Below are 14,996 nucleotides of genomic sequence, written 5' to 3'. Positions count from 1 at the left end.
TGGCGACGACATGCTCAAAGCTTAACAACTATTTTTAATACCGTCATGTAAAGAATTAAATTCTGCACCAAAATATGGACTAGCAAATGATGATTTATGACTCGTGGAGTGGGTGCGTCCACGTGCGTCGTGGAGAATGCGGTCTTCTTACTTACTCAGGTGCGCCATATATTTTCCCCACAGGTAATGGCATGCGAGGTATGTGGCAGCGGTAGGTACTTAAAACAAGCACATTTCATATTTCAGTTTATTTCATTCCCACAGAAGTAACTCACATGAGTTGTCATCACCATTCAGGAGTTGCATAGGCTTGTACAAGTGCATCTGACCCATGTAATACAATGATGAGGGACATTGACATGAACGCCCCGGATTGGCCAGCTCCTGCAGGATTGCAGATGCTTGTCTCCATTTCTTGGTGCTCCATATGTTTGGTCCCTGAAAATCAAATAAAAGTTATAACTCACTTTATGAAAGCAAAGTTCATGCACCCTCCTGGCTATCAAGAAAGCAAAACTGTCTGCCTTGGTACTTATACTCAGGCTCATACATTTGCAATGGTGTCTGCTTTGTGGGGCGACTGCAGTGTTTGTCTGGAGTACAACAACTGTCATTCTTACCAGTCAAGAGCCTGGAGTACAAAATTTCCTGGTGTGACATCCACCAGAAAACGGAGGTTTTTCCCACACTGTCGAGAACGGGAGTTTTTGGCGTTCAACGTACATGAAACGTTTCCACCTTGGCTACTGAGAAAATGCTATAGGGACCAAACATCCGGAGTTCCTACGAATGCCGTGCGATGGCTGAGTGACTAGGCGTAAGCACGACCGTATAAATAGTCGTCATCCGAACGTTCTCACCCTATTTTGTCAATCGCAGATCAGGCGACACGGCCTGCTCGCCACCTACGAGAGGCCTCACTGGGAGTGCCCCTTTGCCAGTTGGGCTCGGAAGCTCCTGGTGCTGCCCCTGGTACCCGCTCGCCACCTCCACACGGCTTGGGAGCTTCTCGTGGACCCTAACATGCCGGAGGTGACGGGAGTAGCGAATTTGCGCCCTTTTACTTGGTCACAGCATTCTCGACCATTATGAGTTCTGACAACGATCCCACAGTCCGGCAACTCGCTTTACATAACTGTTTGATAATAATGAATATCTTTTCTATAATTACGATTCAGTTTGTATCACGTACACGGGGACTTGTTCATCATATAAAAGCAAATTCTCAGCACGTGCATACCTGCTTGTTACCAATAGTGTAGCTGCTTGAGCATCATTGTAGCCATGCAGTCCTGCTGAAGTTGGGGAAGAGCTGCCTGAAAGGCTAGTTGCAATGCAAATCATACTCTGTAGGAACGCTCGTTAATTTCACGCCAATGTTCCATGAATCTGACCCACGTTTCCGGGCGATGTTTCGAAAATCGTTTTCAACCATTCCGTTTCGCAGGTAGAGCCTGAGCTCGAGCCGCAAGCGGCCCGCCTCAAGGCATACATGGCGAGGCAGTGGCGCGCCCTGCCGGCCGACCGCCTGTTAGTCCATGGCCTGGAACGGCGTACACACAACGACGCAGAGTCGTTTTTTGCTGGGCTAGGTGCCAACATCCCCGCAGCCCACCCCAGCTTCTGGCAGTTCGTAGCCAAGGCCAACGACGTAAGTACTTCATGTTATGTCATGCCTGGATCTACGACCATTTGTTAGAAATGATTATCGCATGTGATGAAAAAGCTTAGAAATGTACCTTAACACATTCTCTTGAAACGGCTGAATATCTCAGCCGAAATTCCTTATGCTTGGCATTTCACCCGTGCACTGATGAGGGCATATATCTTCTAGCAACGCTTGCTATGATATCTTCAGAATGATTGTAGCTGTACAGATGTTTACAATTTCTTACCAAACACCATTTTGGAATGTGCCGTCACATTTATGGACACGGCTCATGGCCGGGCAACGGCCTCGATAGGTTTGTACTACATACGTTGGACCAAAACTGTCTTAGAAATCATGTTTGTCGGTAATGTGCTGTGGTATGGTTTCATTTTTCATATAAATACATTTTTACTCGGCGTTGTCACTACCTGAGCTGCATGTTGTTCTCTGCTGGCATCATAGGCCACCGACCTTGTTGACCTGTACCCAGATTTCAATGCTATATCTCTCTTGTTACCGAATGTAGGGATGGCATTCACTTATAAATTTGGCAACGTCCGGTTTTCAGCCGCAACGCCACTTTCTCCGAAAGTTCACCATTGGTCATTGTCCAGTTGACCTTCATTTCGAAATGGTATCACAGGCGCCCAACTAGCATGAAGTGTTTGCTTTCATTCGTATTTGGACTTACGTGCGGTTCCCTCATCTGCATGTGACTTGCGATAAAAGATCATCACGGACTACCGTCCAACGTCGGCATTGAAAACCAGCTTACCTGACAGCTGGCTGGCCCGTGTCAAGCACCTGCAGTCCGTGGTTATGGTGTGAACCAGTATCGCGGCTTACCTAGTTGATCATCTGTTGCATTGTGAACATAGTGACAATTCCCGCGTTATTGTATGCAACTTAAAATGACCTGATAACATCTTGAGTTCGAACTCGGCTGAAGCACGGCGTTCTAAAATTTGTTCAAAATCGTATTGACCACCTAAAACGTCCCATAGGTCTGTCCGATTCAGATATGCTCTGAAATGGTTGGTCGACAGGCACGCTCATCTATCCTTGGTTTGAAGTTTATGTGCAGTCCGTCAGCGCGTGGTTTAACTCCTATTCCTGATCTGTTTACAATGACAGGCCATCGCCAGCGCGAACAGGAACGCCAGGGCTGCAGAGCTCGGCATCCTCCAGCCCCACGTTCGCGCGAGGCGGGAGCTGCGCGCTACAAACGTCCGCCTGCGGATGCTGGCGGCGCAAGTAGACGCCGGCACCCGGACGGTAGCCAGCTATCTTGAGGCGGCGAAACATCTGTTCCGGCATCGCACAGCAGTGGTGCGAAATGTGGAACTGCTTGGTGGCGACGAGAATGTAAGTGTTACCAAGGCGTCCTCAATGCATTGCCTAACTAGGAGGCCAGCATTCTGCGATGAGTGATAGAGAGGTATCGTTGGCTTTGGGATTGTGTCATGACCTGCAACTCTAGAAGTGTTATCACATGATCATTCCAGGAGCATGTCTTTGCAGCTTCATCCTGGTTACATTGTAGTTTTTTGCGCGCTGTTTTAGCTCATCTAACTATAGACCATTTTCAGACATTTGGTTGAAGTCTAAAAGCGCTAAAACAACTTAGATCGAAAGACACCAATTTACAGCGCAAGTTGGACCTCATGGGGACCCAATTGTGTTATCTTTTGAGGTAGCTATGTCCATGGCCTTAAATTCAAACAAGAACAAACCAGGTCAAACTAGATATTGATGTCAAACTGTCCAGACGTCCTCAGGCAACAAGCGTTAAGCTAGATACATTTTTGAAACAAGAAATGACTAAGGTTCATGCGGGGTCACTAACACCTTGTTGTCGTAAGAAAGTCATTATGACAGATAAATGACATTGGCTGTGAACTGATGTGAAAATTGTATTCTTGTAATTTGAATCCAGAATCGTATCGCATTGTCACAAACGGCGTGTTCGTCGAAGCAATATGAGCATTTACATCAGTGGTCTCTCCTGAGCTTTATGACATAAAAACGAAGCATCCCCGTGATCAAGGAAGTCGGACCGAGCACCCAAAATTTATGCATCCGGGTGAATCTTTCAGCCAAAAAGTCGTTCGGTTTTGACTTTGCCTGGCCATTCATGCACGGACCAGTGGCACTCTACCTTAAACGGCATCCCTGTATATGTGCATTTAAAAGAAAGGTTCGAATAATGCCACGCAGCACATTCCACGCGCCATCGATCGATTCGAAACCGGGACCAGGCTTTCAACTGAGCCGTCTCACCAGATTCTGCCACTTCTCTCACGATTTGTCGGCGCATTTCGGCGTGGCGGGCCCGGAGGCTTGAACACATACACATACACAGACAGACAACGGTCGAAACACGAAAGTTTTCAAACGAACGTCATGTATGGCATTTCCATTCGCTACATAAGCACAAAGCATACTTTTAGCTTCTCGATTTGATTTAACACGATCCAACGAGATGCGCGTGACGTATCACCCAACTGGTGTCATGGAAAATGAAGACCAGCAACCACAACTTAAAATCATTGAGGACCCGTTATTTTGCATACAACATTGGCTAATATCATGATGTTATTTGTAGCAATCATTCGTATTCTCACAGGTGCTGTCATGAATATTATGGCAACAAGGTGCCGTTACAGGTAGGCTAACCAGGAACGGAAGCGTGCGTATTTCTCAGCCCCAACCTAAATGCCTAGCCTTTTAAACTTACGTCAGTGTCAACCAACCATTCAATGGCCTGCCATCCATATCGTCGTCCCACTCGTTATTGCAATGAGCACATTTGTAGGGCTCCAGTGCATGCACGTACCGATGCGTGGATGTGCTGCCACGCATGCAACGTAGTTGTCCATCGTGTATAGTTCCTCTTAAAAACACGGAATCATTTTCAGGCAGATGGTGAGGGCGCTCCGGACCTGTCCCCGGGAAGACAGGAGGTCGAGGAGGAGCCCTGGCCGTTGCCTGTAAGTCTGATCTCGCGAAGGAATGTTTATCCTCAAACGTGCTTGACGTCACATCGAATACAAAACAAACCAGCCGGTTTCGACTTCAGCACGATTTGGTGAAGGAAATACATATCATGGATGACGCTGTGCCACGTCTCTTTGTTTTGAGCGTTGGCCCCAGGTCACTGAGGGTAGGGTTCCTTAACAATGTAGTTTGGGTCTAAGTTCACAACCCGTGCTAATCGATGCTTGTTCCACCGGCCCCGACCTCAACAACCCATGTTGGTACGCGGGCTCGATGAACAATGTTTTCTTACCTCGGACTGAAAACGAAGTGCCACGGACGAGACGAGAAAACGAAGTGCCACATGCTGTCCAATGCCGCCACACTTTTGCCTTGCAACCAACCTGACTTGCAAGTCGGTCGCGAAGCAATATTCTTATAGAACACAAGTGGGTATTGATTTTAATATATGAGCCCAACGCGGCGAAATATTCTATACCGTGAGTGCAGTCAGCAGAAGCCCGTCCGCGCCGACTGGACAATTCGAGAAACTATTTATTGCAATAACGGCACGTGGAAAACTGTTGGAAAACGTAGACCATTTGTTTCGATGCACTTCAAATGCCGGGAGTTATCCCTATTTTAACAAAAAAGGGTTCGTTAGAACAAGACCCACTGTGACTCCAGGATAACATTAGTATTAAAGGTATTTTAATAATAAAACGCCGACTGAAATTTTGACATAAGAAATCAATGGGGGTGCATAAAAGCAGTGAACCGTTGCTGACAAAAACAAAACTATTGGCATGCAGCGTAATGGTTGAGGAGTGTCTGCAGCGTTGGGATGCAGACCCCTTCAGCTGTACGTAAATAATAGCATACGGTCGTGTCAAAACGCACACAAATGGTGACAATGCAAAATTCTGTACTTGTTTAATTTCAACGCAGCAAGTGAAAAATTTCAAACATGCTAGACTGTGAATGCCGATGTGTTGTCCCCCTACCCCTTACGAATGCCAAGCATGCCTGCAGCCGTGGGACAACCAGGTCCACCGGGGCGCGGTCCTACCGTGCTCTTATGCCTATGGCTGCATGCGGCGCTTGCGAGCGATCCAGGCGCGGGCGCCCGGAAGGCGGGCCAGGTGCCCATTCTGCCGAGGCCGCTTCTGGGAGCCTCCCGTAGAGTTCTTTTTGTAAACGCGGGCGAATGTGTCGCGGTGTTGTAACGCTTTAAAAAAAAAATCTAGAAAACGTGCAAGGCTGTTGATATTCGTTACTACGTAGGGGAGCGGAGATGTAAGGAAACCAGAAGAGGCTGGGAGAGTGCTGTCACTGCGAGGCGCAATGCAAAGGGAAAAGGGAACGTAAGCGAGTCGCCGCTGTTTCTGAGCATAATACCACTGGAGGAAAGACGATATGCACACAATGTAATGACAAGCGCATGATCCCTAACCCGGGTGTGTTCGCAACTTGCTATTGACACGAACGACACAACAACGCAGGGTCAGCACCTACAGCTGCTGGCGAGATCCGGTACTGGACACATGTTGGTGCGGAGACCACGCCTGCATTGTTAACAATCTACGAGTGCTCGCTTTTTGCCACGTTGGGGTCAAACGATTGGTTTAGTGCTGAGTGTCGTAAAAAATACCCATCAATATATTCCAATTGCGTCACAATTGAAATCTCGATCTTTTCCTAGGAATGCGGTTGCAAGGGTCCTGTTGAATTATCTTATTGGATCTGCTTTTGCCTCAGTGAAATTTCACACAAAGACACATTCAAGGAATGCGCCGCTTATCGGTAAACAATATCTCACCGAAAAAGTAACGGGGTTCTTTTCCTATTGCACATCACCGGTTACTTCTTGCTCAATCAAGGATGTAGTGCGCGAAATGAGAAGATCAGACAAAACGGCCCCTTCGCAAAATATGAATCGGTCTTTAATGTCATGCCATTTTTTTAATTAGAAAAACCGAAGCTGCTTGCAGTGTCTATTCGCGAGCCTCCACTTACGTTGTTTTTGCTGAACGACTTAGCTATCAGTTCGCATGCATGTGGTTGAATTGATTACATGCACTAGAAACAGAACAGTCATGCTAAGAAATGGGCTCATATTTGCTAAATACGTATTACTAAGCCACGGAGCAATTTCGGTTTAGCGAGCAGAGGATGAGCGGAGCATTTATGCTGCATGCAAAAGGCTGCATTATTCTGAAGACCCAGTATGCCATGGAGTAGAAATGGCACTTGGTTCACTTAAGTTTTGAAAAGTGTTAGCAAAGCAGCAGCTTGGTGACCATGTTGGGGTCATTGCGAATGTACGGGGCGAGGGCGTAATAGATGCGATTAGCGCTTATAGCACCTTGTGGGAATCCGGATTCAACCCCTGCTGCGTCATGGCCCCCAACGTTGGCGTTTGCAGGCGATGGCGCTCCATACAAAGGAGACATATTAATATGCTTTGTCTGGACAACGAAAGTATAGGATTGTTTTGACCTACAACGTAGGAAATACTCTTTTGCCTGGCTGTGATGTGGGTCACCGCTTGTCCCTGACGAGTCAAAGGTGTAAATCGGTAGCGAACAGCCAGAATTGTTTCCAAGTGGAGCGGGGTCCGGAGCTCGGTGAGCACACATTGTGCCGATTCTCAACTTTTTGTCAGAAACCATCTATGACTAAAAACCAGATGCGGGTCTAAGCGGGGGGGGGGGGATGGATTATGGCACCTGGTGTGAAATCCTTCGATTTGTGCTTCGAAATTCAAATTCTGGATTCCTTTCGTACAAATAATGCAGATCCGCAGCAAACCATCAAAACAAACAGCAGCCATGAGCGTTATCCGCTGAATGCTACCGACGGCTTGTAGGCAAGGCACGCATTGAAATTTTCCGGATTATGTAGTATCGTATATCGTGCCCAGTACTTCCAGCTCTGGCGAGACACTCAGAAGCAGTGCGAAGGCATAAGAAGAGGGCTTGCAAAATTTATGACCCAACCCGGAGGCATGGAGCACGAATTTTGGTACATGGGTCGCGTATGATCAGACGTCCTGGTCGGTAGACCCAAATTTTCCTTACCACCCAGACGAAAGCATCGTCAAGCCACAAAGCAAGTAGACAAGAAGCCGATCCACGGCAACCTTCGCACAGGCGCAGCGAGAGTACGGAGAGCGCAGGGGAGGACACTACAGGTTTCTCCTAAGAATGGCAGTGACGCAAAGCCGAAAGGGAATGGAAGGATGTCTGTTACCCGGGAAATGAACAATCAGACCGCGTACCGGGCTTTCCAAGCACTTGTAGTTTCTCACCCTTCGGTAGATAGCGCTAATCATAACCAGGCAGTAAAAGCCGAGCAATTGTCAGGGCGGGGTAGGCGCCGCACGGGTCCCCCACAATCGCTGCCGGCCCAAGCCGCTCTGTCAGGGACAAATACCTCACTACGTCATTCCGCCTACCGCATACAACGGTCGGCAGCGGACGGCGGACCGCACTCCGAGTAGTGGTAGTGTTGTCGGCCGGATGTATATGCGCGGCGGAGGCTTCTGGGAACGTCGCTGACGGTCAATAGAGGCTAAGATTCATACCCTGACGGCCGCCCCAGAAATAAAATTGGGCATTCTGTACTTTGGACATTGTGTACCTTGGACATTGTGTACCTTGGACATTGTGTACCTTGGACATTACGTACTTTGGACGTTTTGTACTTTGGACATTGTGTACCTTGGACACTGTGTGCTTTGGACGTTCCGCACCTTGGACAATACGTACTTTGGACATTATGAATTTTGGGCATTCTGTACATTGGGCATTGTGTACTTTGGGCATTGTGTACCTTGGACGATCTGTACCTTGGACAGTATGAACACCCCACACCGAGCCATTTTGGAAGTTATTTCTCGTTTTGGACATTCTGCACCTTGGACATCATGAACTCTGGACACTCTGTACATTGGACATTCTGTACTTTGGACATTCTGTACCTTTGGACATTGTGTACCTTGGACAATATGAACGCATCCCCTATTAGCGTATATGTGCCGTACCAAAACATCCAAACCGTACCAAACTCACATCCAAAGACATGCTCTACCGAGAGAATATGCTAACAACAATGCCAAAGTAGTAAGCCAAGCCCCGGAAACCGAAGACCGAAGTAAATCCCACGTCTTCTGTACGGTACATATGCTTTAATTGGCGCGGTGCACCTCATACACGGGTCCGGATAATGCAATTCACACTTGCTAAAAATCAATGCGTCGTGCCGACAATGTCGGTTCAGTTACAACATTTCGGTTCGATGAATAAGACCCATGCATTGTCGTGAGATGTTGACATCATGTGCGGACAGACTGCAGTAGCACCCTCTTAAAGTAGTGCACCTCCTGTATAATTCCGATTGGCGAGACCTAAAAACACTCCGATGCGCAAAGACATACTCTGCCGAGAAAATGTGCCAACATGAACGCGAAGCAAAGGCAACGTTTTCGGTACGGTACATATACGTTTATTCGTACGGGGCACCTGAGACAAGAGTCCTTTTCATGCGATTCACACTAAGTAGAAATAAACACATTGTGCCGACAATGTCGGTTAAGCTGCAATACTTTGGTTCAACGAATAAGACTCATGCACTGTTGTACGATGTCACCATCATGTGCGGGCCGACTGTAGTAGCACCTTCTTAAAGCAGTGCACCTCTTGTATAATTCCAATTGGCGACACCTAAAAACCGCTTTGATATCCAAAAACATACTCTACCGATATAATGTGCCAACAGCAATTCTAAGGGGGCGAACCAAGCCCCGGAAACCGAAGACCGAAGCGAGGCCAACGTTTTCGGTACGGTACATACATGTTTTAAGCGCAGCGCACCTTATACACGAGAGTACTATCTCGGTAGAGAATGTTCTTGGATGCCAGAGGCGTTTTCAGGTTTCGCCAGCTGGAATAATGCAAGATGTACACTACTTTAAGGGGCTGCTTCTACGGTCAGACCGCGCAACATGATGGAGATATCTCACGGCAATGCATGAGTCTTGTTCATTGAACCGAAGTACGACATTGTCGCCACGACGTGTTTACTTCTAGTAAGTGTGAATCGAGCTATAAGGACTGGTGTTTCAAGTGCTCCGCGCCAATAAACGTATATGTGCCGTGCCGAAAACGTTGGCTTTGCTTCGGTCTTCGGTTTGCGGGGCTTGGCCTATTTCCTTGGGGTTGCTGTCGGCATATTATCTCGGTAGAGCATGTCTTTGGATGTCAGAGCGGTTTTCAGGTCTCGCCAATTGGAATTATACAAGAGGTGCACTACTTGAAGATGGTGCTACTGCTGTCCGTCCGCACATGATGGCAACATCTCACGGCAGTGCATGAATCTTATTCATCGGACCGAAGTCTTGCAGTTCCACCGACATTGTGAGCACGATGTGTTTAGTTCCAATAAGTGTGGATCGCATTATCCTGATTCGTGTGTGAGGTGCACTACGCTAATAGACGTATATGTACCGCACCGAAAACGCTGGCCTTGCTTCAACCTCGGTTTCCCGGGGCTTGGTCCATTTCCTTAGGATTGTTGTTGGCATATTATCTCGGCAGAATATGTCTCTGGATGTCAGAGCGATTTCAGGCCTCGCTCGTTGGAATTGTACAAGAGGTGCACTACTTTAAGAGGGTGCTGCGACGGTCCCTCCGTACGACATGATGGCAGCATCTAACGGCAACGGAGTAGTCATATTAATTGAACCCAAATGTTGTTGCTTGAGCGACATTGTCGTCACGATGTGTCTGGCTCTAATAAGTGCGAATCGCATTATCCGGACTCGTATATGAGGTGCACTGCGCTAATAGACGTTAATGTACCGTACCGAAAACGTTGGCTTGGCTTCGGTGTTGGGTTCCCGTCGCTTGGTCCGTTTTTTTAAGATTGCTGGAAATGCTCCAGTTCAAGCGACATTATTGGCTCTTTCTCTGTGTTGTCTGTTTGGAAATATCAATTAAAGCTTCAGAGCTGGAATTAAATTAGGAGTGTAATAATAAGGTAAGAAGCAGAAAGAAGTGCAATGGTAAGGTAAGAGTGTAGGCGCCTTTCTGGTCTGCGCGCAATGGGCCGTAGGTTATCAAATGTTTGATAAAAATGATCAAAATTATGTTATGTGCGAAGGTTGAGCGCACCAACAGATAATTCGAGACACGAATGTGCAGAACTGGGATGCTATTCTTGGTTTCTCGTATGTCCGTGATTTGATGCTTATGCTGCCCTTTTAGTACGTGTTACAAATGGTCTGCTGCCTGCGTGTTAAAAATCACATTACTGGTTTCTTGCCGAAAATACAATAGTGTCAGCTGGTAATTTATTAAAGATGATTGGCGCTCATGCGAGCATTGTGAGTAGCGATGGTCGAAACGACAAAATAAATAATGCTTCCTGCCCGCTCATTATTTTTGGTGCTAAGGATGTTGTTTGGGTTGTATTATTTTCAAGTTGGGCAATTCTGCTAACGCGAGCTGTAGCCTTTCTCACAAAGATTTGTTACAAATAGTTTGTGTTTGTAAGTTGTAATTTAGAATTTACAAACTACAACTTACAACTGTTTCATAAACCCGGCGCGGGTTGTAGAATTGTAGTTGTAAAATTATGCACCGTGTGTACTTTCTCTCGACCAATCAGCAGTGTTGTAATCGTCAGCTGGCATCGCGAAATGCCAAGAGGGAATAAAAACACTGATTGAGTGATAAATATATCGCGCAGAAATACAAATCGACACGGTTTCTTTGCGCCACCGAAAAGAACATGTGCCGGTAATGTTTGAAGTGCCGCAGAATTATTGGAATTGACCAATTATTATGTAACCACATATACCTAACCAAGAACATTCCCAATGTCATGCAACGTACCAGTCTCACTGCTTCAAGCAGAAGTAAACAAATGAGCAATACACCAGCGATATTTTGTGAAAGTATAGCCCGACCGCGTCGCGTCAATAAATTGTTAGATGATCCATTCACCGCTGTGAAACATGACGTCCCGAGGTCTCCCCGCGCTAAAAAAGTGGAGCTTTTCAAAGAAATAAGGAGCAGGAAATCGGTAAGATCTCGTTTTCCCCTTGCAATGCATTGTAGCGTGAGCATGTTTGGTACTTACCTTTGGTGATAGGCACTTACTATAACGAAATCAATATGAAACCAATTTGACGAGGACAACCATGGGGTAAATTCTAATATATGGTAGCTGTAAAGGTGCCGCTTCAAAGCTTAAAGCACTGATTACCATTCCTCTGTTTTAGTAACCAAAAAAGCAAATTTCAAGTGATTTCCCAAAAAACACTTGAAATGTAATAAAGAGCATCTAAGCCATCACTGCCGTTGTCAAAAGGACTTGAAATTGGAATAAACTGCCACTTCCTTGGAAATCTTGACGGCTTTGGCCGCAACGTCTTAATAAATCAAAACCAAAAACCAGTTCCTGCCCTCATCTAACTCATTTTGCTAGATATGCGTGCCTGCACCCAATCATTAGTCTGTTTTGGGCGGTCTCACAATGTAAGAGGCTGACTAGCCCCCATTGTAAGTTTGCGTTAGCTCTCCAGGACAGAACGCTACGGCTGCGGCAGGCCCGTCCGTCGTCATTTAGGTAACTACTGTTTTCCACAGCAAATGTTCGGAACATTTTCAACCGCAACCGGCCAGGCCAAACGGCAAAACCAGTGGGCAGAGATGCTCTCGTTTGCCCAAAGGCTCGGGCTGGTGAAGACCACCACCACCGTAAAACAGATGCGGCATGGCATTTATGCCAATCAATTGCACGCGACCCGAGGTGAGTTTCATTAGTTGTATGCTGGGGAGATCCAATATCTTTTGGGAAGACATCGGAGCAGTACGCTGAGCAAGCTCGGTGCGATAATTTGAAACTTTATGTGCTGAGCCGCTCATCGTACTTATTCATCGTAAAGAGGAGTGGTAAGTCCCCCTGCCCCCCCCCCCCCCCTGACGCCCCACGCTCACCTACCCTGGTCAGGGTGTACTTTCCTACCTAACGTTAGAAAAAAATCATTGTACACCATTCGTCGTGTTTAAGGCAGGACATATCGTAAATAATCTCAAAACAGGTAGAATCATGCTCCTACCTTTGAATTTCAATAACTTCGATGGCGGGCCCCCGAGCGCCGCGCGCACCGCACCGCCTGGACTCCCCAGCGCCGTTTCTGCGTTGCCTTTGCGTAAATACAATATTTCTGCTTACCAAGAACTCTACAAAATGTACGGGACCAAAGTAAACCATTCGTCGTGTTTAAGGCAGGACATATCGTAAATAATCACAAAACAGGTAGATTCATGATCTTACCTTCAATTTTTTATAATTACGATGGCAAACTCCCGAGCGCCGCACACACACAGCACCCGCGACACCGGCGCCATTACTGCGCGGGTCACAACATTACTGTGCATCAAGCAGCATCAAGAACCATAAAAATGTACCGGGCCAAGGTAACAAGAATCCATGAAATTTGATCCTCGACGCCAACGGGACAATGGGTTGCAGGGGGATTGGGTGGGGAATGTAAAGCAAAATGAGAACATGGCAGCTAAATAAAAGCTCACTATATGGCACCTATATATGGCATGGAACATGGACGCCAATGGGATGCTGGGTTGAAGGGGATATAGGGTGGGGAGGTTAGGTTAGGTTAGGTTTGGTTCAGTTAGGTTAGGTTAGGTTAGGTTAGGTTAGGTTAGGTTAGGTTAGGTTAGGTTAGGTTAGGTTGGGTTGGGTTAGTTAGGTTAGCTTAGCTTAGCCTAGCTTAGCTTAGCTTAGCTAAGCTTAGGTTCTGGTCTATTCTCAGGTTAGGTTAGGTTAGGTTAGGTTAGGTCAGGTCAGGTCAGGTCAGGTCAGGCTAGCTTAGCTTAGCTTGGCTTAGGTTCTGGTCTATTCTCAGTTAGGTTAGGTTAGGTTAGGTTAGGCTAGGTTAGGTTAGGTTAGGTTAGGTTAGGCTAGTTTAGGATATGTTCTGGACTATCCTGGCCTGTGTGTTTCAAAAATGTACCTAAACTCGATAAGAAACGATTTTGGTTGCTTTATTTATGTTACCTTGGTCCTGTACATGTTTTATGGTTCTTGATAAGCAGAAATATTGTGCTTTCGCAACAACGCAGAAACGGCACTTGGGAGTCGAGGCGGTGCGGTGCGGTGAGTGCGGCGCTCGGGAGTTCGCTATCGTATTTATTAAAATTCAAGGGTAGGAGCATGATTCTATCTGTTTGAAATTATTTATGATATGTTCCGCCTTAAACACGACGAATGGTTTACCTTGGTCCCGTACATTTTGTAGAGTTCTTGGTAAGCAGAAATATTGTATTTACGCAACGGCAACGCAGAAACGGCGCTGGGGGGGCCCAGGCGGTGAGGTGCGCGCGGCGCTCGGGAGCCCGCCATCGAAGTTATTGAAATTTGAAGGTAGGAGCATGATTCTACCTGTTTTGAGATTATTTATGATATGTGCCGCCTTAAACACGACGAATGGTGTGCAATGATTTTTTCTAACGTTAGGTAGGAAGGTACACCTGCACCCCTACCCTCTCTGTTTCGTCCATGACTTGAAGCAAAGAATACACAACGCCTAGAACTTGTACACGTTACTGTTACGCGACCTAACATTGATGCTAGAAAATGTTCTGCGGTGAAAATCAGCATTAGAAAGCGAGGGGGGATAACACAGCTTGATTGCATTTGCTTGCATACCCGCCTAGCCTGAAACATGGCGTCTGACACGACGCCCATTTCATTCCATGCACAAGTGCGATGCGGCTCTGTGCGGCTCACCTTGCGCAAATTGAAGGGAGAAACCACACGCCCAGCTCACCATGTTTTTATGTTCCATTTTGTCGTTACAAGCCCTGCTGATGGTGACACTGGCGGAGCGCTCACTTCGGGCGGTTCCCGGCCATCTTTAACGAGCGTAATAGCGTGGAATGCTCGCAATTGAAAGATATAGTATCCCTGCCTTCATGTGTTATGTAGAAAAACCGAGATACCGTCTTGACTGATATGGAGTAGGGTCACCAACGCATTGACTTGCACAATTTTGGGGCTAATCGTGGACGATAATCAACAACGCGCGAGTCCCAAAATCACCCACCAACCACGCACACGCAAATGGAAATCCTGCCCCGATGGCGCGCTTTCGCTGCCAAGGTCACTGATAGTGATGGACAGTTCGCCCAAAATACGTCAGTTGCAGGAGGCGGATTATTGTGGGCTACATCCGGTTGCACACGGAGCAGGTCCTCGTCCAATTCTGTTAAAAGCGAATTCTCGAAGCCCCAAATTTGGTAAAATTATCAATGACCCGCTTCTCCCGGGATCATCCGTG

This window comes from Pollicipes pollicipes, unplaced genomic scaffold (assembly GCF_011947565.3).
Source record: "Pollicipes pollicipes isolate AB1234 unplaced genomic scaffold, Ppol_2.1 Scaffold_3447;HRSCAF=4054_pilon_pilon_pilon, whole genome shotgun sequence".
Classification (NCBI taxonomy): Eukaryota; Metazoa; Arthropoda; class Thecostraca; order Pollicipedomorpha; family Pollicipedidae; genus Pollicipes; species Pollicipes pollicipes.
Note: the sequence above shows the minus strand (reverse complement) of the source record.